This window comes from Taudactylus pleione, unplaced genomic scaffold (assembly GCF_031769625.1).
Source record: "Taudactylus pleione unplaced genomic scaffold, aTauple2 ptg000214l, whole genome shotgun sequence".
Classification (NCBI taxonomy): domain Eukaryota; kingdom Metazoa; phylum Chordata; class Amphibia; order Anura; family Myobatrachidae; genus Taudactylus; species Taudactylus pleione.
In genome coordinates this window covers 16,236,740-16,259,197 of record NW_028284616.1, presented here as the reverse complement: position 1 = coordinate 16,259,197, position 22,458 = coordinate 16,236,740, and positions in this window count along the sequence as shown.

The following is a 22,458-nucleotide window of genomic DNA, read 5'->3' as shown; positions in this document are numbered from 1 at the left end:
AGTGCCTCTTATATAGTGCCTCCAGTAGCAGTCCACCCCCCATGCAGTGCCCCCAATAGTGGTAACCCTTATGCAGTGCCCCTTAAATAGTGGCCCCCATTGTAGTCTCCCCCCTATGCAGTACCCCCAGTATTGCCCTTTTTATAGAGCCCCCAGCAGTGGTCCCTCAATGCAGTGCCCCCAGTGGTAGTCCCCTCCCCCCTATGTAGTAGTCCCCTCCCCCCTATGCAGTGCCCCTAGTAGTAGTCCCCTCCCCTTGCAGTGCCCCTAGTAGTAGTCCCCCCCCTTGGAGTGCCCCCAGTAGTAGTAGTCCCCCCCTTGTAGTGCCCCCAGTAGTAGTAGTCCCCCCCTTGTAGTGCCCCCAGTAGCAGTAGTCCCCAGTAGTAGTAGTCCCCCCCTTGTAGTGCGCCCATTAGTAGTAGTCCCCCCCTTTGTAGTGCCCCCAGTAGTGGGCTCCCCCTAGTAGTGCCAGCCCCCCCCCAGTAGACACATGTAATGAAAAAAATTAACAAAAACCCACTTACCTGAATCCCCGCTCCCGCCGCCATCCGCTCTTCCGTCTGTTCTCCCGGGCCGAGCCGCTCTGCATTATGGGAGAGACATCCTGACGCGTCTCCCATTGCCCACTGCGGGAGCCGGAAGATGGAGCGGCTCCTGCAGTGGGCGCAGCAGCGGCTACTGAGTCTGTCAGACTCTCATTGGCTGCTGATCAAAACAAACACACAGCTGCCGGAGCTGGCGGCTGTGTGTTAGTCAGTGTAGCGCTGACCGAACTCCGTCCGGTCAGCGCTACACACGCGGTGCAGCCTGTGTCACAGAGACACATACTGCCAGCGGCCCGCATGGCGCTGCAGCCCGGGGGGCACATGGCACCCTGCCCCCCGGCCCAGCCCGCCACTGGTGACTGATCTGTTAGAGAAGTAAAAAGTAAAAATGAATGTAGATACATACATGTTTGGTAGAGCTGGTCCTGCCCATGCAACCCTGTTAGAAAAATAATAATAAAGAGAAGTTAAAGTGGTTTTCGATCTCCAATTTGCTTTAATTTACTGGCATACCTTTCTGCATCTTTCTGACAGTCTGACAAATACTACATATCACTGCACATGCATAGTATGTATGGTAGTGTGCACGCAGGCAGCTCTGCAATTGTGATCCTTGCAATAATGCAAATGCGGCAGGAGGTGTATGGCAGGAGGTGTATGGCAGGAGGTGTACGGCACCCCCTGCTGCATGTGCGATCCAGGCACTGCGTCGGAGGACGCAGGCTGGGATTACTATTGGTGGTCGCGATGGTGGACGATGACGGGGGGCCGGCCAGCTGAGTAAGCCTCAGCTTACTCAGGCTGGCGAGTCCAGCAGACTGCGTACGTCCACGCCCCAATTCCGGGAGCACCGGCTGCACCCACCCCGCCTCTTAAATGCCTCTGCCTGTCAATCGGGAAGAGGCATTCAAGGATTTGCTTGTGTCTTAGCAGGACCCATTCTGCACACTTGCGTGCTATACTGAATCAGGCCCACTGATCCTCATAGAGAGATGCAAGGACAGTGCACAGAGCTATCTAGCCAAAGCGGATGATGGAAGAGATGAGACAGTTATATATGTGACGTTTGGGGATCTCCTCCTCTGGTGACATACTACACACACAGGGGCCTATTCATCAACACTAAAATAAAGTTTTTAAGGACATTTTCCTTAAATAACGTTATTTTGGTATTCATGAACAGACTAAACACAGGAGATATCACAGATATCTCCTTGCTAAGTTCCCCTGCGTTAATTTCCACACTCCCCTTACATTAGTATGGGGATGTGGAAATTGTGGTATTCATCAAATTCCGAAAATTATCAATTTTCGGAATTTGATGCAGTTACTATTCGCCACTGTGAGGTGGCGAATAGCAGAATCCACTTACCTGTATCAGCGTATGCAGGTCCCCCGACGAGTCCCTCCGGCGCTCTGCTCCGTCCTCAGGCTCCGGAGGCTGGTCTGTCATGTGTGCTCCCCAGCAGAGCACAAGAAAGTTTAGAAAAAGAAAAAAAAAATTATTTTATTTTCTAATCTGTCATGTGGTCTGCTGGGAAACCACATGACAGACCAGCAGGACGTGCCGGAGGCTGCTGTGCGGACAGGTAAGTCGGGGTGAAGGTGAGTCGGAGGGGGGTGGGGGAGGATCGGGGGGGTACGAAACTTAACGCATCTGTAGGCAGTGCTGCGCATGCGCTGGTGTTACAGATGTAACAGCGCATGCGCAGCACTGTTTCCAGATGCGATAAGTTAGTGTAGGCAGGGAAAAGTATCTATTTCCCGAAAAGCTGTCATCGCAAAAATGACAGCTTTTCGGAATAGATACTTATGGAGAGGTGGAATGATGAATTCCACCTATAATTAGCTAGAACTCCATGAGAGTTCTAAAGCTAATTATCTCCAGAGAATTTTAATGTTTACTGAATAGGCCCCACAGTAAGAGAAAATATGTGAATATCAAAAAACATGCCTATAGTACAGCCGTATAACAGTATTATTTCCTGTTACATTAGTATATTTCTCCTTGCAAGGTACTAATTACATAATGATTACATATAATATGTACTGGCTGACTGTGATGTATTAGAATTATTGCTAGTAAATTAGTATTAATCTATAACTAAATAGAGCCAACATATGACATAGCTCTTTACTTACTCATGTACAGCAGACACTGCGTCAGTGGAACTTACAGTATAAATTCTCTACCACACAAATTAGGGTCACTGTGGCTTAAAGCTATTACCCTACCACTATATCTTTCTATCTCTGGGAGGAAACAGGAGAACCAAGAGAGTCCCACAGGAAAACTGTGAGATGGTGCAAACTACACACAGATACTGCCCTGGTTACAACTACACCCATGGCCAAGCACTGTGAAGCATGCTCAGGGGTGCCAAGAGGGGAAGCGGGTGAAAACTTGTTGGAGGGGCACAGGTCAGCTGCTAAGGGGGGACATCTGCAGTGGGTGGTGCTGTGAAGTATAGTGATCTACTGTCTGCTAAGGGGGAATCACATGGTCTACTTTCGCAGCGCAGCTCGGCCTCTCCCCCGAGGACCAGATTGGCCAATCGCTGGGAGCCATAGATAATGTGGTAAAAGAGGCATTTGCAGAGTAGTAGATCATCCATGGGGGTATCAGCAATTGGGGCCACCACTCCACATATACCCAGCTTTACTGGCATACCTTTCTGTATCTTTTACTACATTGCATTATTTTTCTGTCTTTTTGATCTACTTTGAACCATATCTTTATATAATCTGGCAGATATTTGTTGGCCTGCAATACAACACAATGCTGTGATCTGGCTACAACTATCTGATCTGTATCTGTACAAATGTACCTGATGCACAAAGCACAGCAGAGCAACAAAATGATACAACACTGCCTGACTATACAGCCATCTGGCCAAAGCGGATGATGGAACAGGAATGAGACATTTATATATGTACTGTATATATATCTGTACCCCTGACTGATGCCTGGGGCAAGTGTTACTGTGACTGTGCTGGCTGCATACTGAGATTTGTACATAAATATAGTTTTCTTTGAGTGCATCTTATCTATGTGCCATAATACAGCACATTACAATGATATACATACCGAGGTTTGGGGATTTCCTCCTCTGATGATGAACTACACATACAGTAAAAGAAAATGTGTAAATAACAACATGCCTACAGTATAGCTGTATAACAGTATTATTTTCAGTTACATAATGATCCCACAATCATTGACAGTAAGAATCATTTTCAGGCTTTCTATCTGATTTCCATATACCTTGCAGATACAAAAAACTGCCTGAAATAGTACAATGTGGGGAACACACTTGAATGACAAATCATTAGATTGCTAACCCACTGACCGATCTAAATATTTGGCAAGGTTATGCACAAACGGCCTTGTGCATACACATTTACCAATCGGCCGCCCTATATGTCTGGCCAGAATAGCCAGCTATGATGTCATTATCGCTGGTATCTGTGTCCAGCATATGACTTGGTTGGTCAGGCGTGTGTATACATAAGCTATCTTATAGATATATTACATCTGCCGTGCAGCATGCCTGATGCAATATGTATGTGACAGACATTGTTCACAGATATATTGTGTGTATATACTGCCAGATGGACTGAATGATATATCGTTCCTCAACTGTACAATATCCCCTAGTGTGTACCCAGCCTAAGGTGGGTGTCTGGACTTTAGAGGACAATACCTTTAAGAAAAGAGAAGTCACATAACCATTAGCGGATGGGCAATGTTGTGCCCACCATTGTCAGACAGTGATATTCTTGCATACCTCCAAACATGACATAGCGAAAAAGAATAAGGTCATGTCTAGAATCCAATCAGACAATATGCCAATCTACCTATGGCACACCCTTTGCTGTGAGACCATATCCTTTTATGCCCACTGCTATGAAGGACAGTGCCATGAAAATCAGGACAGTTGGGGAATATGTTCTTGCCAATGGGACATAGGAAGATCAATCATGTAAATCTGTCCATGAGAACATCATGTGGTTTATAATAACACCCAAAATGCAGTAACATTATCACGGAGGATTCAAAGTTTATTCAAGTGATATAAACACAATTTATGAAAGGTCATCCAACAATATTATCAGCTTGTATAGAATGTGCTTATATTAATGGGTTTTAGTAGACACTAATTGTACCAGTTTTAAAATAAAATAATATAATTACCATTCCTCGGGCGAAACCTCTGCAAAAAAAAAATAAAAATAAAAATATATATATATTTTAGAATGTTTATTTTTTTTACTTTTGCATAAAATAAAACTGATGTAGTAGTGTTGGCTGGTATAACTGACCGTAACAGCAGCATAACAGCTCAGGACTTTGATATGTTCGGATCTCAAATACTGCATTTTATTGGCTAATTGCCATCATGTGTTTTGGATAACCAATAAAATAAGTCCGAACTAATCCAAACTTTCGATAATTTTGGCGAAAATAACTGAGTAAATCTGAGAAAAACCAAACCCGCACATCTCTACTTTAAATACATACATTTCATATATATATATATATATATATATATATATAATATCTTGTTATATAACTTACAAGTTTTTTCCCCTTCCTCCCTCTAATCCTCCTCTTCTTCCTCTTCCGCATTTTACTACAAGCAGAAAATACAGAATGTTCTAATACACAGAAATGTACATCACATATTACATATTATTATTATCATATATTTATATGGCGCCACAAATGTTCCGCAGTGCCTTACAAAGTAACATCACATATATGGGCGCCATAAGGGTTGTGCAGCAGCATTTTGTGTTAAGGCCAAGTGGGATTTGTTACAATTGCAGCACTGTAATCCCCAGGTAAAGAGGAGGCCATATAAAGTAATGGGCATAACAAGCCATCTAATGCTTTATTTGTCTAGGTGAACAACATTGAGCATGCTTATATATAAGATAGACCTGTAATATACAAGTCCAATAAGAATACATTCATATAAAAACAAATGTATCAATAGATGCACAATGTTATAGAACAGACAAGTCTGCAATAAACAGAAGGAAAAGTACATTTAGATTTAGGTAAAAATTTACTCTACATCACTGGAAACAGACAGAAATGCTCGTTCAGGCAAATTGGTTACCTCAAATGGATTTAAGAAATCTGAACAATAGTTTTTGTCCATAGACCATATGGTCGATTGTCATTTGTTCCAATACATTACCAGGTTGTCATTCCAACCAGCCAGATTGGACAGATATCTGGCAGCTAATTGTATAGTGTATGCCCAGCATAAGGCTAAAGATAGATTTCATTTATAAAAGCCCAAGCAAATCACATGGGAGACCTATGTCAGAAGAAACCATTTGGGAATAAGGGGACCTGGACCTTGGAGGCTACCAGATGGAAATAAGAGGACACGAGTAATAAGAATTATGAGGGTAATAGAGGGTGAGTTAGGGTGGCTCAGGGAAAACTGACATACTACTGCTAGAAGGAATCAGGATGGACAATTATAGAGGCGATGAAGGGGCAATGTATGTAAGCTGGGAACAGGTGCAAATTACTGCTGTGTAACGTATGTGAAATATAAAATATTAAAAACAGTGAGATAAACAAGAACCCTTAGGGCCATATTCAATTAGCGTTGAAAACGGACATTTTTGCCAAAGAAAACGGCAAACAGGTGAAAATGGAGAAAAAAACTGGAGAAAAGTTTTCCCCATCCCAGACCAGGAGAAAAAAAAGGCAAAATCCCTTTTTTGGCTAAAATATGGGGATTTCTTTCAGAACCCCTTAGACACCCCCTCATGATAAATTACCCCAAATTTTTTTTGTAAGTTGCGTACTTTGCCAAAATACCACCGCGCAAGTCTTGGGCAAAAAAAACCCGTTGAAAATGATAGAAAGCTATTTTTGTTTCCAGGAAATTACTGTTCCACGTAAATTGGGGGTACATTAAAATGGGTGCAAGTATATTTTCATGTCGTAAAAAAATGTCAAAACCGTAAAAAAACACCTGCTGCAAACACGTGCAATGTTTAAAACACTTAACGCATCCATACTGCCCCCCCCCTGAAAAATCAGACCAAATACATAAAAAAGAAAAAAATTTGGGGGCGATATGGATGCGTCAAGTGTTTTAGAAAGCCTAATGGGGATGCCAGTGATGAGGGAATCATACAATGTGTGATTGCTGGTAAGAGCTGGTCTATAGCTGAGATATGGATAGGACATGATCACAGACTGGCTTTCAGGTTACTGTTATAATAAACCCTTACTAATCTGCATACATATAACACAAGTACAAGGTAAAAACCATCACTCACCTCTTACTCGCTCTGACTTTTTCCACAAACTCCTAAAGATTGAAAGAAAAAAATTTAACTTTTGTTAACTAAAACTATACATATCCATCTGCAAGAGCTGGATCAGTGCAGTTTATTGATAGCAACAGAACAGGACCTATGGTTTCCACTCCTGTGTGCTGCACATATAAAACTGATCACTATGTCCGTGTGTACGAGCACCTATGTACAAGCAGGACAGTAACTAGGGATGTGTGAGCAGTGAAGGCAGAGAATGTGGGACCATCACTGTACCTATATTTGGCTTGTAGGGTGGATTGGCACCCTGCAGCCTGGAAAGCAACCTGAGTCCTAAGGATGCACAGAGCACCCAGATCCCTGGTCCAGACCTCCGTCTTTGTGACATCATTACACCTCTTATATATGTGTGTGTGTGGGGGGCCCAAGCAGTATTTCCATGTTTGTGTTTTTTTCCTGTTTTTTTTGCTTTGCAGCATCCTGTCAGTGGGGTGGAAGCAGTCGGGAAGCCGGGCGCCAGGTGTGGCCCGCCATTTTATTAGGTTAGGGGCTGCCAGGGGGGGACTTAAGGTTAGGCATCCACCAAGAGGTTAGGGTTAGGCTAGGGGAAGGGGGGGGTTAAGGTTAGGCATGGGGTGGTTAGGATTAGGCTAGGGGAATGGGGGGGTTAGGGTTAGGCACCCCCGGGTGGAGGTGAGGGTTAGGCACACCCCGGGAGACTTATGGTTAGGCTGAGGGGAAGGGGGGGTTTAGGCACTTAGAGGGGGGTTAGAGTTAGGCATTTGGGGGGGAGGTTAGGGTTAGGCACCCCTAAGGGAGGGTTAGGAGGTAGAATTAGGTTAGTTTATACTTAGCTTAAGGACGATCGGGATTTCCTCCTATGTCGGGCTGCGACTGTCGGGATTAGAACCTACTGATTCCATGCAGGGGAATCTGCAGTGTTAAGGTATAGTGTTCACATTTTTGGATTTTTATCCTGATCGGATAGAATTTCCTTTTCAGTTTCCAATGTATGTTATCTGTAGTGAGTTGTGTTAGCTCTCCTGTTATGTATTTGCCACATAGTTATTACTGCAAAATTAGACAGGTAATGTACCCAGGAAAACTAGGAAAAGACAGGAAGAGACTAGGAAAGGTGACAGTGGAAACCCTGAGCCCAGGGCACTGCCCGGTTACAGCACTTTGATAACACTGCACAATGATGGTTCGGTCTGATATGAGTGTTACTGTAATCCAATCAGATCAGATCATGCAGTGATATGGAACAGATACCCTATGAGACAAATGCACCTGTATAAATATTCCCAACTCGGTATAGCGTGACCAATACAAAGCTGGGGAGCAATACCAGGTCCCCCAGGGGTATGTAGTCAGGAAGCCGGCGGTCAGTTCCCGACTGTCAAATCCCGGCATGGGACTAATGATAGGCGTCGAAATACCGACGCCTATCATTATCCTATCCGGGAGGATTAGGTTTAGGGTGCTGGGAGGGTGGGTAGGTTTAGACACCCCTAAGGGAGGGTTAGGGATAGGGAGGGAAAGGAGTAGGGATAGCCTACTTACCTCCACTGTTGGGATCTTCACCCATCGGGATGCCGGCGTTGGGATTTCAACCGCTGGCCTGACAGCCGGCGGTCATTCATACCAATTCCCCCCAGGAGAGAGACACGTAATAATGATACAGACTCCTCTCCCACTCAGGTCACATGGGGCCATTCCTGCTATTATTTTATACTCCTACTTATTACAGATACAGTACATCCGGAAAGTATTCACAGTGCTTCACTTTTTCTACATTTTGCTATGTTACAGCCTTATTCCAAAATGGAATAAATTCATTTTTGTCCTCAAAATTCTACACACAATACCCCATAATGACAATGTGCAAAAAGTTTTTTTGAGATTTTTGTAAATTTATTTGAAAAAAAAAACAAAACCTAAGAAATCCCATGTACATAAGTATTCCCAGCCTTTGCTCAATACTTTCTTGATGCACCTTTGGCAGCAATTACAGTCTCAAGTCTTTTGAATATGATGCCACAAGCTTGGCACACTTATCTTTGCACAGTTTCGCCCATTCCTCTTTGCAGCACCTCTCAAGCTCCATCAGGTTGGATGGGAAGCATCGGTGCACAGCCATTTTCAGATATCTCCAGAGATGTTGAATCGAATTCAAGTCTGGGCTCTGGCTGGGCCACTCGAGGACATTCAGAGTTGTCCTAAAGTCACTCCTTTGATAATGTGCTTAGGATCGTTGTCCTGCTGAAAGATGAACCCGTCACCCCAGTCTGAGGTCAAGAGCGCTCTGGAGCAGGTTTTCATCAAGGATGTCTCTGTACATTGCTGCATTCATCTTTTCCTCTATCCCGACTAGTCTCTCAGTTTCTGCCGCTGAAAAACATCCCCACACCATGATGCTGCCACCACCATGCTTCATTGTAGGGATGGTATTGGCATGGTGATGAACGGTGCCTGGTTTCCTCCAAACATAACGCCTGGCATTCACACCAAAGAGTTCAATCTTTGTCTCATCAGACCAGAGTTTCTTTCTCATGGTCTGAGAATCCTTCAGGGGCATTTTGGCAAACTCCAGGTGGGCTGCCATGTGCTTTTTACTAAGGAGTGGCTTCCGTCTGGCCACTCTACCATATAGGCCTGATTGGTGGATTGCTGCAGAGATGGTTGTCCTTCTGGAAGGTTCTCCTCTCTCCACAGAGGAATGCTGTAGCTCTGACAGAGTGACCATTGGGTTCTTGGTCACCTCCCTGACTAGGGCCCTTCTCCCACGATTGCTCAGTGTAGATGGCCGGCCAACTCTAGGAAGAGTCCTGGTGGGTCCGAACTTCTTCCATTTACAGATGATGGGGGCCACTGTGCTCATTGGGACCTTCAAAGCAGCAGATATTTTTCTGTACCATTCCCCAGATATGTGCCTTGAGATTATCCTGTTTCGGAGGTCTACAGACAATTCCTTGGACTTCATACTTGGTTTGTGCTCTGACATGCGCTGTCAAGTGTGGGACCTTATATATACAGGTGTATGCCTTTCAAAATCATGTCCAAACAAATGAATTTACCACAGGTAGACTCCAAATAAGCTGTAGGAACATCTCAAGGATGATCAGTGGAAACAGGATGCACCTTAGCTCAATTTAGAGCTTCATGGCAAAGGCTCCAAGTACTTATGTACATGTGTTTTCTAAGTGTTTTTTTTTATTTTTTTATTAAATTAGCAAAAAGAATTTTGAGGACAAAAATGAATTTATTCAATTTTAGAATAAGGCTGTAACATAACAAAATGTGGAAAAAGTGAAACGCTGTGAATACTTTTCGTATGCACTTTATATCGCTGAATGTTACTATAAATATTCTCTTCAAATTAGATTTCATATTAATGTACGTAATATATGTTATCTTAGTGTAAAAAGTATTTAAATAACATATTAGTTATTTTACAAGATGTCTATTCCTTAATAAAACCATATATTCTTACTATACACCATGTTGTCTCACAGGGATGTAGAATCACAATACTACAGAATATTATTTATATTTTTCCTTTAAGTCTAATAACTGATCACTGAATATAGTGACACCGTCCCATGTGCCAAGTCACTGACTTGTGGTGAAAGTGGACAGGTAACTGTGGAATTACACTCAATTCAACAGAATCAATAAAAGAGTATACATTACCCTAAATACATTATTACATTTTTAGTGTAGCCTCTTCCTATACATTATAACAAGTACAAAACATAACAAATGTATATTTCTACAATGCTCTGTAATACAGATACAGCGTGGCAAATTGCCTACCAAAACTTATCATTCACATATAGAGATGTTCCCTATGAACTAAGAGCCTGATTCACTACGGATCTCAATATAGCGTACGCAATGCACACTCAGCACTACATAAAGACGCTCACCTCACCTACATGCACATTCGTAATGGTTAGCAAGACTGTAAAAACATCGGTACAATCGAGTACCATCGGACCCATACACAACATTAAGGCAGGTCAGACCTCACTCAGGTATTGCTAACTTCAGCACACGCTATGAGGCCTCAGGCTGTGTATGGTATTACACTGGATAATTTATGCACTCTCATGCAACAGCATTGAAACGCACTGGCACGCCTGTGCTCGCCCGATTACCCCCCCGTCGCCACCCACAAACGGCACTTCCTGTCACTCACTCTGCGATGGGTCTGTGTAGTCACTGTGATCACAGTCCCGGTCACAGTGGAGTGTTTGTACATGCGCACTGCGATGCATAGGCATGCGCAGAACGCAACAATCTTCCGATTGCGTGCGTATTAGCAACTGCGTTTCCTTCCTGAACCAGGCCCTAAATCTGCACTTCCAAGATATGCTGGGTGTATTATAACAACCAATTACCAATCTTCTTCCATATTTACAAATAGGATTTTAATATAGTATAAATATGACTTAAACATGACTATATTCCCAGCCACAAATGAGAATATAGTTATATTTTTTTCCCAAAATCTGTTTATTGAACAGCATAAAGAAAATGTACATCATACACCTCAAGAATTAAATAAAATACAACATTTCAATATATATTTAAAGACAATGTCCTGATTGACTCACGGACTCCTCATAATTGGGTGACAAAGCAACATAGGCCAGGTGCTGCGGGACTGTAAGCTCATTGTCTGGGTGGAGGGGCGGCTGCAGTGCTGGGGCTGCAGCACAGTCCAATATTCTAATAGGGGCAGCCACACCAACTGCCAGTGATGTCTGGCAGCAGCTGGGGTGGCAGTTGGTGTGACTCCCCCTATTAGAATATTGGACTGTGCTGCAGCCCCAGCTCTGGAGTCATAATACTGCTAAGGACACAGCACTGGGCTTTTTCCATTGGTGGGATACGTCACTTGCTTTGGATGAGAATGAGCGTCTGAGGGGGCAGAAGGGGAGAACAGGACAGGCGGAGGAATCAGAGAGGGAACGGTGAGGTGATGTAGGAAAAGACAGAGGGAGAGGTTCTATGCCACTGAGGTAGGAGGCATCCTGGATAAGATGCCTTTGTACTAATGTGTTTCTGTTTTTTACTCTAAATGCCAATAAAAATTGTTTGCAAAAAACATATATATCAGTGAAATGTTTAGATTTATATCAAATAATATGTAAGTGCTTAAGAATCTTTTGACAGACCCGTTTCCTATATTGTTTCCTCTAGCAAGTCATCATTTAAGGATCTTTCTATCTGGAATATGGTAAGTAATGGAAAAGCCAATTGTTCAATCAACATATAGGGGCATATTCAATTACCCGCTGTGCTTACTGTACAGGTAAAGCTCCGGCTATAACGCTCAGACCTATTGAATATATTGTCACTTTCCCCACACGGTAAACAAGCAGGAGGCGCGCGCTAACCCACAGATCGTGCACTAAGCGCTGGAAGTTATAGGTTTCCCCGCGCACTAAGCCCCAGAGGGAGCAATGTAACACACATTTCTCCTCACAGCTCTGAGGAAAGATACAAGTTATGGTCACTGGTTCTTACTGAGTCTGCCCCATAGTTTTGCTATTGTTATTCAGGAATGATAGAATGGAAAGGTGATCATGTCATTAGGAAGAGAAAGCAAACGTGTACACCTAATAAGGATGACGTTTGGAGAGAACAGAAAGTAATAATAAAGGACAGGATTAGAGCCTCAAATAAAACATACCTCCATTATGCAAGTCGTACTGAGAAGTGAGGATTCCACGGGGGTGATGTCATAATGTGCAGCCTGACTGCCTGTGACATCACCAACAGCCATTATCACCTGCTGCAGAGGTTCATGGGACATTATTACAGTGAGAGGCCTATCAACAGTTAGAGCGGGGAGTAAATAGAGGTCGTGGGACAATAAGGGGTGTTTATTTTTTACTTTTTCTTTTTTTTTAAGATAAGCTTTTAAAAACAAAAAGTGATAAAAATTGCTATTTTTCAATGATTTCAAGGTTAATTCCCAAATCTTTGCATCCATTTGTGAAATAGACCTATAAATGAACAGTTTTCCAAACCCATGAAAACAACTTGTCATACACTGAAAAAATGATTCATTCAGTTAATGCAATTTGGGAATTAGTAATAATGTTTTCACTGGTCTTAGACACTCAGGTGTAAATTCACTAAGAATCGAGATAGGGCGAGCTGACCATCTCGGGTGATTTATTTATTTTTTTCCTGCTTGCAAATTTACTAAAGGCAAAAGTCAGGCGAGTTAAGGTGCCCATACACGGGATGATTTTTAGCACGATTTTTTCAGTTTCTACAGGTTCGACAGACCAATTGTTTAAAAATAGTTGTATATTGAGTCTTCTGCGACCCCGATGCGCATCCCCGCCGTCGTCTAGTTGGATCGCAGATCAGATGGTTTTGCAGAGAGATCTACGATCTTTTGAGTACAACCTGAATCACTTCTGTGCATCTTATCCTATGATCGTAATGATCAATCGTACACCATTTGACCACATCTTTTTCAAGGGAAGAATTTCAAGGGATCTCGTACAACTCATCTTACCAACTTTGAATCTCACCGTGTATGGGGGCCTTTAGAGAGAGATTTCTCATATCTCACTCGTAAAACTCGGGTGAGATAGCAATCTCGAATCAAATCACCATCGGGCCAAATCGAAAGCACTTTTCACCTAAAACATACATCTCTCAAATTTACCAAGAATTGGGATGACAAGCTCGGGTGAGATAGGAGCAAACTCTCTGTCAAAATCACTTTTCAATCTCTCAACCCCCTGAGCTGCAAGATGGTCAGAAACATACACAAATCATTGTGACTTGTGTAGGTTTCTTCCTGTAAACGGTTAAAAATGGGTTAATGTTTAAAAAAAAAAATACGTAGGGTCTCTCACCTCCAAAAGACTAACCAGCCCAGGACTTGCCAGCCAGTCCTGGTTTTTAAAATTACAGGGAACAAAATGTGTAGGGTTCCACAGTAATTTAAGAACCGGCAGCAGGGTCAGACCTGGTTTTAAATATAGGGAGAAAAAAATTGGCGTGAGGTTCCCTGTATATATAAAATCAGCTCCGGACCCTTTCTAGCGGGGGACTGATGCCACAGCCAGGGGATGATGCCTTTCACCGGGTCCCCCAGCCGCAGCATCAGCCCTGACCGCTAGTCAGCCCTTAATAAAGGGGTCCCCTCTCCAGGGCACCCCTGGCCTAGGCTGATAGCCCAGGGCTATACCCGCCACCCCTGGGCGGCGGGTTAATAGTGTATGTTTAGTGTTACAAATATAATTATCAACATTGCCTTTACAGTGGAACTACAGGTCACAGCAAGCCTCCCCCGCATACTGGTACTTGGTGAACCACAAGTACCAGCATGCGGGACATTAAGGGTCCACTGATACGTGTAGTTCACCTGTAAAGAAATGTGTAAAAAACACAACACACACATACCGTGAAAATAAAGATTTATTACATCTATACACACTCACACATACTCACCTGCTCCCACATGTTCACGTCCCCTTCTCAACGTAAAGTATCCTATGGAAGTACCTGAAAAAAAGATCCAATACTCATCTTTTATCCCACGATGTTCGCCGCTGAAAGCCAATCAGGGCCACGGACACACTGTAACAACACGTTATAGCATTGTTACAGTACGCGAATGACAGCTCATGGAGAATGAGCTGTCATTAGTACTGGGTCGCGAGCCAATTAGCGGCGGCTTAACATTAGCGGTCGCTCAATGGCTGGGACCCACATGGACTTAGCCAATAAGCGGCTCCTCCACGCTACACCTCTGATCAGACCCCTCTACATGCTCCTTATTTGCCATCAGACTCCTCCACATTCTCCTTATATGCCAGCAGAACCCTCCACATGCTCCTTCTATGCCATCAGACCCCTCCACATGCTCCTTATATGCCAGCAGAACCATCCACATGCTCCTTATATGCCAGCAGACCCCTCCACATGCTCCTTATATGTCAGCAGACTCCTGCACATGCTCCTTATACACCAGTAGACCCCTCCACTTGCCCCTTATATGCCAGCAGATCCCTCCACATGCTTTTTATATGCAAGCAGACCCCTGCACATGCTCCTTATATGCCAGAAGAATCCTCCACATGCTTTTTATAGGCCATCAGACCCATTCACATGCTTTTTATAGGCCATCAGACCCCTCCACATGCTCCTTATAGGCCAGCAGACCCCTCCACATGCTACTTTTATGCCAGCAGACGCTTTCACATGATCTTTATATACCAGGAGCTACATGCTCCTTATATGCCAGCAGACCCTTTCACATGATCTTTATATACCAGAAGAAAGACTCCTCCACTTGCCCCTTATATGCCAGCAGACCCCTCCACATGCCCCTTATATGCCAGCAGACCCCTTCACAAGCTCTTTATATGACATCAAACCCCTCCACATACTACTTATATGCCAGCAGAACCCTCCACATGCTTTTTATAGGCCATCAGACCACTCCACTTGCACTTTGTATGCCAGCAGACCCCTCCACATGCTCCTTCTATGCCATCAGACCCCTCCACATGCTCCTTCTAAGCCATCAGACCCTTCCATGTGCTCCTTATATGCCAGCAGACCTTTTCACATGGTTTTTATATACCAGAAGACCCCTCCACTTGCCCCTTATATGCCAGCAGACCCCTCCACATGCTCCTTATATGCCAGCAGACCCCTCCACGTGCTCCTTATATGCCAGCAGACTTCTCCACATGCCTTTAACAGCTTAACAGTGAGCATGTATAGGAAGATGCATTTCAGAGTCTTTTATAGAGGTTATTTGTCTCCATCCAGGAGATTTGCTATTGGAATGCACACTACACCTCACTGCACAAAATGTGCCTGTACTAATGCCTCCCTATATCATTGTCTATGGAATTATCCACCGATAAAAAAAGTTCTGACTCCACGGTAGACATTAATCACTGACACACTTGGTTAATTTTGTACCGATCTCACCTGAATGGGCAATATTTAGGGTCTCCTTTTAAATTTTGAAAACTATGCATAGTTGCAAGAAATTACTTTTATCTATATCTGGCGCGGCAACAAATGTGTCCTGCACCAAACCAAACTGTTTTATTCTAAAGCTGCCCTTTTTGAAATTTGGGAGAGTCTCATAGAGATATTCCCATGGGTATGAAACTCCAGCTCCAAACTTGTCATACAACTGATTGGTATGAGACCAAGATATTGCTGCATGGTCGCCCCTATTCAATAAATGCTCCTCCCTTTCATACATGCTGAACGACCTGTTGTCTTAATTTTCTTTATGTCCCCACCCCCTCCTTCTACCCTCCCTGCTGCTCCCTTGGTTCTAGAGATTATTTGTTTGTACTTTGTACATTATCACTTGTTCAGTTTTTCATGATTAAAAGAAAAAAGGTAAAAAAAAAAAATGTACTTACTGCTTTTTCTTTGTTCTAAGGTTATCTATGTCTCGGGCTTCTATTTACTATGTCCCGGTACTTTGGTTTATGTTAGACACTTATGAATAGTCATTATATAACATGTTAAACATGCCATGTACATGTTTCTCCACATATATGCTCCTATCTCCTTCCTTTTCACTTTATGTTCCTTTTTACTAATTTTTATAGTAAACATATTTGGAATAATAATATTCAAGCACTAAATAAAGTGTATTACTTTAGGGGCTGTGCTATATACTAGGGCAAAATATGGCTCTCCAGTTATTTTGGAAGGAGAAGTCCCAGCTTGCCCTCTGGCAGGGCATATGGTGCGCTGTATAATATCACAACACTGAAGAGCCAGAGACATCAATGAAAGTAGTGTCATAGACTGAGAGCCACCTACCTTCTAGCTTGTATTCAGTCCTCTCCTCCTCATCAACGGAGCAGCGCAGGGTGCGGAGTTCATCAGTACAAAGGAAATATGCTTGGTTATAACTGACCAATTTTGAACTGGCTCACCGGATTTGGTCTTTAAGTTGTACTAAATTGGATGATGATAATAATAATAATAATAATAATAATAATAATAATATAGAAGTCTATAAATACATAAAATTGACTAAAACAAAATTAAAATGTTAGGAGATCGTTATTCCTAAAAAAAAAAAAAAAAAAAAGATCCGTTAATTTAACGAGTGTGAAAAAGACTGGTAGCCTCGGGCTTTACGTCCGGGGCTGTTCAATTAGAGCCCCTTTTTCTTCTGAGACCCTTTTTTAACACTGTTAAAAAGTGTTAAAGGTCACACATGTTAACGACTTTCAATAAGTAGGATCTGCGAAAAGTTCACAGACTTATGCGTTAACAGGGTCTTATCACCCGTTAACAGGCAATTTATCGGGGGCTTCTTTTCGGGTCTGATAAGACATGAAAAAAAATCCCCATTAAGTGCAGCCTGTGTAATTACTGTGGCTATTTGAATTCCCCCCTAAACGATATTATTCTGAACAGATATTGTGGCAATGCCAGTAACACCATAATACGTGTGCAATTCATATGGAAAAGCCTACACTGACAAAGGCTGGAGAATCTTCCTGACATAAGGCTCTTACCTGCCATCCTCAGGTTCTCCCATGTTGCTTCTGATTGGTGCCCAGCAGGACTCAGGCGACTTCAGCAGCAGTGGAGGAAGAAGGTAAGGGGTGGAAGAGGGCAGAAGGGAAAGAAAACAGGGGTGGCTGGGGTGCAGGGAAAGAGGAACACTGGGGAGTGAGGTGCATATAGGAAAGGGGGGAGGTGTGGGCAAAGAAAGAGGTAGATGGTGTACAGGTGAGAGGGAAATAGACATAGACATAAAGAGAAGACAAATTAGGAGCAGTGGATACAGACAGTAAATGGTGTTTAGGGGCCTATCCACTAGATGATTTAAATGAGCGATTGAACAATAATGATATCGGTATCGTTCAATCATTCATAAACCGTTTGCAAAAGTGTCTAAAACGACCAGTGATACGCGTTCCCGCTGGTCGTTCAGACATCTATTATCTTGCACCATGCTGGACAACCTGACGATAACGTGAGCATGTTTGCAGATGATGGATGAGCCTGCACTGAACGACTGCTAACCCTGGGTGAAGGGTATGCTATAACCTAACGTTCTGGCAGCAGCACCAGAACCGTGGAGCTAGTACACCATGAGGCTATGATACTTAACAGGCTAAGATATCAGGCCAATAGATTAAGCTAGGCGCCCTTTGTTACTGAACGAAGGGGAGCCTGACGGGGTAAAACCAAGCGGCGCTGCAATTGGCAGGACTGTGTCTCGTCAGCACATTGCTTCTAGACGTGATGCATCGGTTGAACCACTGGCCTCTTTCCGAACCGCCTAAAGCGGTGTTATAGTGCAAAAGGGGGATTGGGCTAGCGTCCCTACCGCTAGCAACCAGCTATCCACTCTAGCTAGCATTAAACCCCTGTCATCAAGGACAGGCAACCCTTACCTTTTGTGCTGAAGCACTCACAGTGTGGTTGTGTCTAATAAGTTTGCTACCAAGTGCACCATTGTAAATAATAATAGGTCCCCCGAACGGGCGCCGTAGATATAGAATGACGGGAACCAAACTATAACCCCAGGAGGGTGTAAGCACATATCTTTATATACATGTGTGGTGCAGGTAGTGCACTGAGCTATACTGCCTGTGTTATGAAATACCTCGCTGTGTATGCGCGAACTGTTACACACCAGTCGTCAGCACAGCGCTAGTCCCCTTAATAGTGTGGAGTAGTTGAAGGTCCGGTCAGTGGCGGGAATACAGGGAGCATTCAAGGCTCCTGACGCAAAGCCACGCATTAACCAACATCTCTCCTGCAAGACAGGAGAGGGGCTAACTCACGGGAACACTGATGTGCTGCTGTGCCAGCAGCATGACGTCATACAGGCATAGGTATAACGTAAGGCTATTTGCTTTATGCTATAGAGCAGTGATTTTCAACCTTTTTTAACTCGCGGCACACTACACAAGATTTTAAAATTGCCAAGGCACACTATCCGGCGATGCGGTGTGCGCGGACTATGAAAAAACACACTACATTAGTTCCCACAGGAACAAAACACACTACATTGGTCCCCACAAGAATAAAAAATACACTACATTGGCCCCCACAAGAATAAAACAATCCCATTGGCTGGCCTAACAGAAAAAAAAAACCACATTGCTCCCCACAAAAAAAACAACCATACCACATTGCGCCCCACAGAATTGCTCCCCACAGAAAAAGAAACCTATGGCTGACCCCACAGAAACAAAAAACAAAACAAAACACATTGTTCCCCACTAAATAGGCAAATATATGGCTGGATAACATATGGCTGGTTCTCACTAAAAAAAAAATTACATGACTGGTTCCCACGAAAAAATAAACTATGGCTGGTACCCACGAAGAAGAAAAAAATGTCTGGTCCCCACAAAACCCACATTTGTTCCCCCCTTGTCACTCACACTGCAGCAGGATCGCGTGCGGGCGGGCTTCCAGGCAGGCTGCAGAGCCTGCCTGGACAGAGCGCAGGTTGGCTGATTGGCGCAGGGCGTTGGCTGGCAGAGCGGGCTGGAGGGCAGTGGACAACGCGGCGTGCGTGACCTGTGATGTCAAGCCGCCGCATCTTTGCAGGTCACTAACCGGTCGAGTCTCCCAGAGGAGCTCAGTGGCCCGGGATGCTGAAGTACAGTAAAATGTGCCCGGTGGCTCTGACAGCCCCGCGGCACACTTCACAACCGGCCACGGCACACTAGTGTGCCGCGGCACACCGGTTGAAAACCGCTGCTATAGAGTATCTAACAGGGAAGCCTGCCCAGCCCAGCCAGGAGCTACGGGACACGGTGTCTCCTCCTGAGATTTAGATGAGGGGAGTAGCTAATAGCTAAGGCAGAACATACAAACTCCACACATTAAGGGCCGTGGTGGGATCCGAGCCTTGCGCTGGTACTTAAAGGCTATTAGCCTGTTATTATAGGGATGACAGTCACTCAGCACAGCTAGGAGCTACGGAACGCGGCGTCTCCTCCCGTGAGGAGAGCTGCTAACAGCCAAGGCATGTAGTGATACGATGGCAAAACCGCTGCTCTATGTCCAGCCAGTCTGCTCTGGCGGTGGGTGGTGCCTCAGCTGCATATATCTAGCCCGCATGTTATGGTGGGCATAGCCCCGTAGCGCTGATTTTTCCACCTGTCATGGAGGAAATGGCAGGCGTTCGCGCATGGACAATGCATAGCAGGAGTACAGGGTGGGTGCAGAGCAACGCTTAGCGCTGCCATCGCACCACTCCCCATAATCAGTAACCCAGACACTGACCTCTACAAGCTGTGGTGGGTCTCTCTCAACAGCTCCCGCTAATGGTGGGCATTCAGCGCGCCTACCACAGTGATACACATCCACTTTCCTTGCTGAGTGTAGGGAGGAGGACCCGGACCCAGCCAGTTTCAGCTGCGACAGGCCCCTTAATTGGCAGAAGAGGGAGAGCCCGACTACAGAAGGCGCCGCTTGATATGCAGGACGCGCCGGTAATAAGCTCCACCCCCCGCTAGCCTTGGCGGATTTCAGCTGCGACGGGCCCCTTCATTGGTTTCTGGCAGCAGCGCCTGAAGAGGGAGAGCCCAACTGCCGATGGTGCCGCTAAATATGCAGGACGCGCCTTTTAATTTCACCCCCGCTACTAGGGATAAGCTAAGAGACCCGGACGCTGCCTGCTGAGGGCCGCGGCGGGTCTAGTCTAATGTTCATGGAGGGAGCTATGCAACAGCCCCTGCAGCATGCCTTTTACCAGATAACAGACTCGGTGCGTGCGGGGGGATGGTCGGGTCTCCTAACAGTGACATTCTATGTCACTGAGCCCAGCAATGCTTCCACTGCTCCTGCTATCAGGAGCAGTGGTTATACTTACAACTGCTGTGGCCGGGATGCTGGGCTCAGGGGGCGGCGAGGAACCCGGCACATGCCGGTGTCAGCAGTGGTGGGTCCTTGCAGGGTCTGATGACTCCATGTTTGTGCCCCCTCCTCAGGGTCACCGGACACAGGCTGCAGTAGCCATGGCGGTGCCCTTCCCGGCGGCTCCCATGTAGCAGGCAGACTGCCACAGTAAGCAGCCTGCATGTCCTCAGTGCTTGTTAATAAAAAACACTAAAAATAAAATGAAAAAGGCTGGAGACAGCCTGATGTGCGACCGGCTTTCTCGGGCACATTCTAAAAACTGGGGCTGATGGGGCATAGAGGGGGAGGAGCCAGTAACACTTCTAAATTATTTAAAGTGCCAGGCTCTGTTCTACCACCGTCTATACCCCACTGTCTTGAACTCGTGTCCCCTAGTGGATGAAGGAGAAATTGTAATTAAATGTGGGGTGCCTAAACTAACGAAACAGTTGACCGTCCTTGGTACTCCGATCTTCAGAGCCTTTCCATCGACGCTCCGTTCCTTCTGCCTCAACGTCGGGACCTGTTGTCTCAGGGACCCTGCCTTTACCCGGATCTGAGTCGTCTGTCCTTGACGGCGTGGCTCTTGAGACATCAGTCTTATGGTCCCGGGGTTTTTCCATCTCTGTCATCAGCACGATGCTTCAGGCGCGCAAGCCGGCTTCCGCCAGGATTTACCACAAAGTGTGGCATACATATTTTCAGTGGTGTGAGTCCAGAAACTACGATCCGCAGGTGTTTCGTGTTTGTAGGGTTTTGGCATTCTTTCAGTCTGGTTTGGAACTAGGCTTACGCCTAGCTTCTTTGAAAGTTCATGTGTCTGCACTATCTGTGTGGTTCCAGCGTAGGATTGCTACTCTGCCAGATGTCCGCACCTTTTTCCAGGGGTTTCTCAGGATTCAGACTCCCTTTGTTCTTCCTGTGGCTCCTTGGGATTTGGCGGTGGTGCTTCGGGCCCTACAGGGTCCTCCATTTGAACCTCTTGAGTTGGTGGAACTCAAGTGGTTGACGGTTAAAACTGTTTTTCTCCTGGCAATTGCTTCGGGCAGGAGGGTCAGAATTGGGAGAACTTTCCTGTCGTCCTCCTTTTCTGATTTTTCACCTGGACAGGGCGGTGCTTCGCACCCATCCGGGTTTTCTACCTAAAGTGGTTTCTAAATTCCACATTAATCAGGAAATTGTTGTGCCTGCTTTTCAGTCACCTGACCTCTCGGCTGGTGAGGCTTCTTTGGATATCGTCCGTGCTCTCAAAGTTTATGTAGACCGGACTAGTTTCATTCGGAAGTCGGATTCCTTGTTCATCCTCTTTGGTTTTCACTAGAGGGGTTGGCCTGCTGGCAAACAAACTTTGGCCCATTGGCTTTGTTGGGTTATTTGTGAGGCTTATGCACTGGAGGGTTTGCCTGTTCCGGCCTCTGTTAAGGCTCATTTTAATCGGTCTGTGGGTCCTTCGTGGGCTGCTAGCTGTGGCGCCTCGGCTGTTCAGCTGTGTAAGGCGGCCACATGGTCTTCTATCCAGACTTTTCTGAAATTCTATGCGTTTGACACCTTCGCCTCTCAGGATGCATCCTTCGGGCACCGGATTCTCCTTTCAGCACAGGAGCATCCCCGCCCTCAGTTGAACTGCTTTGGGACATCCCCAAGGTCAACCCCCTATGGACCCTGAAGTAGAAAACAAGAGATATGGTAAGAACTTACCTTTGTTATC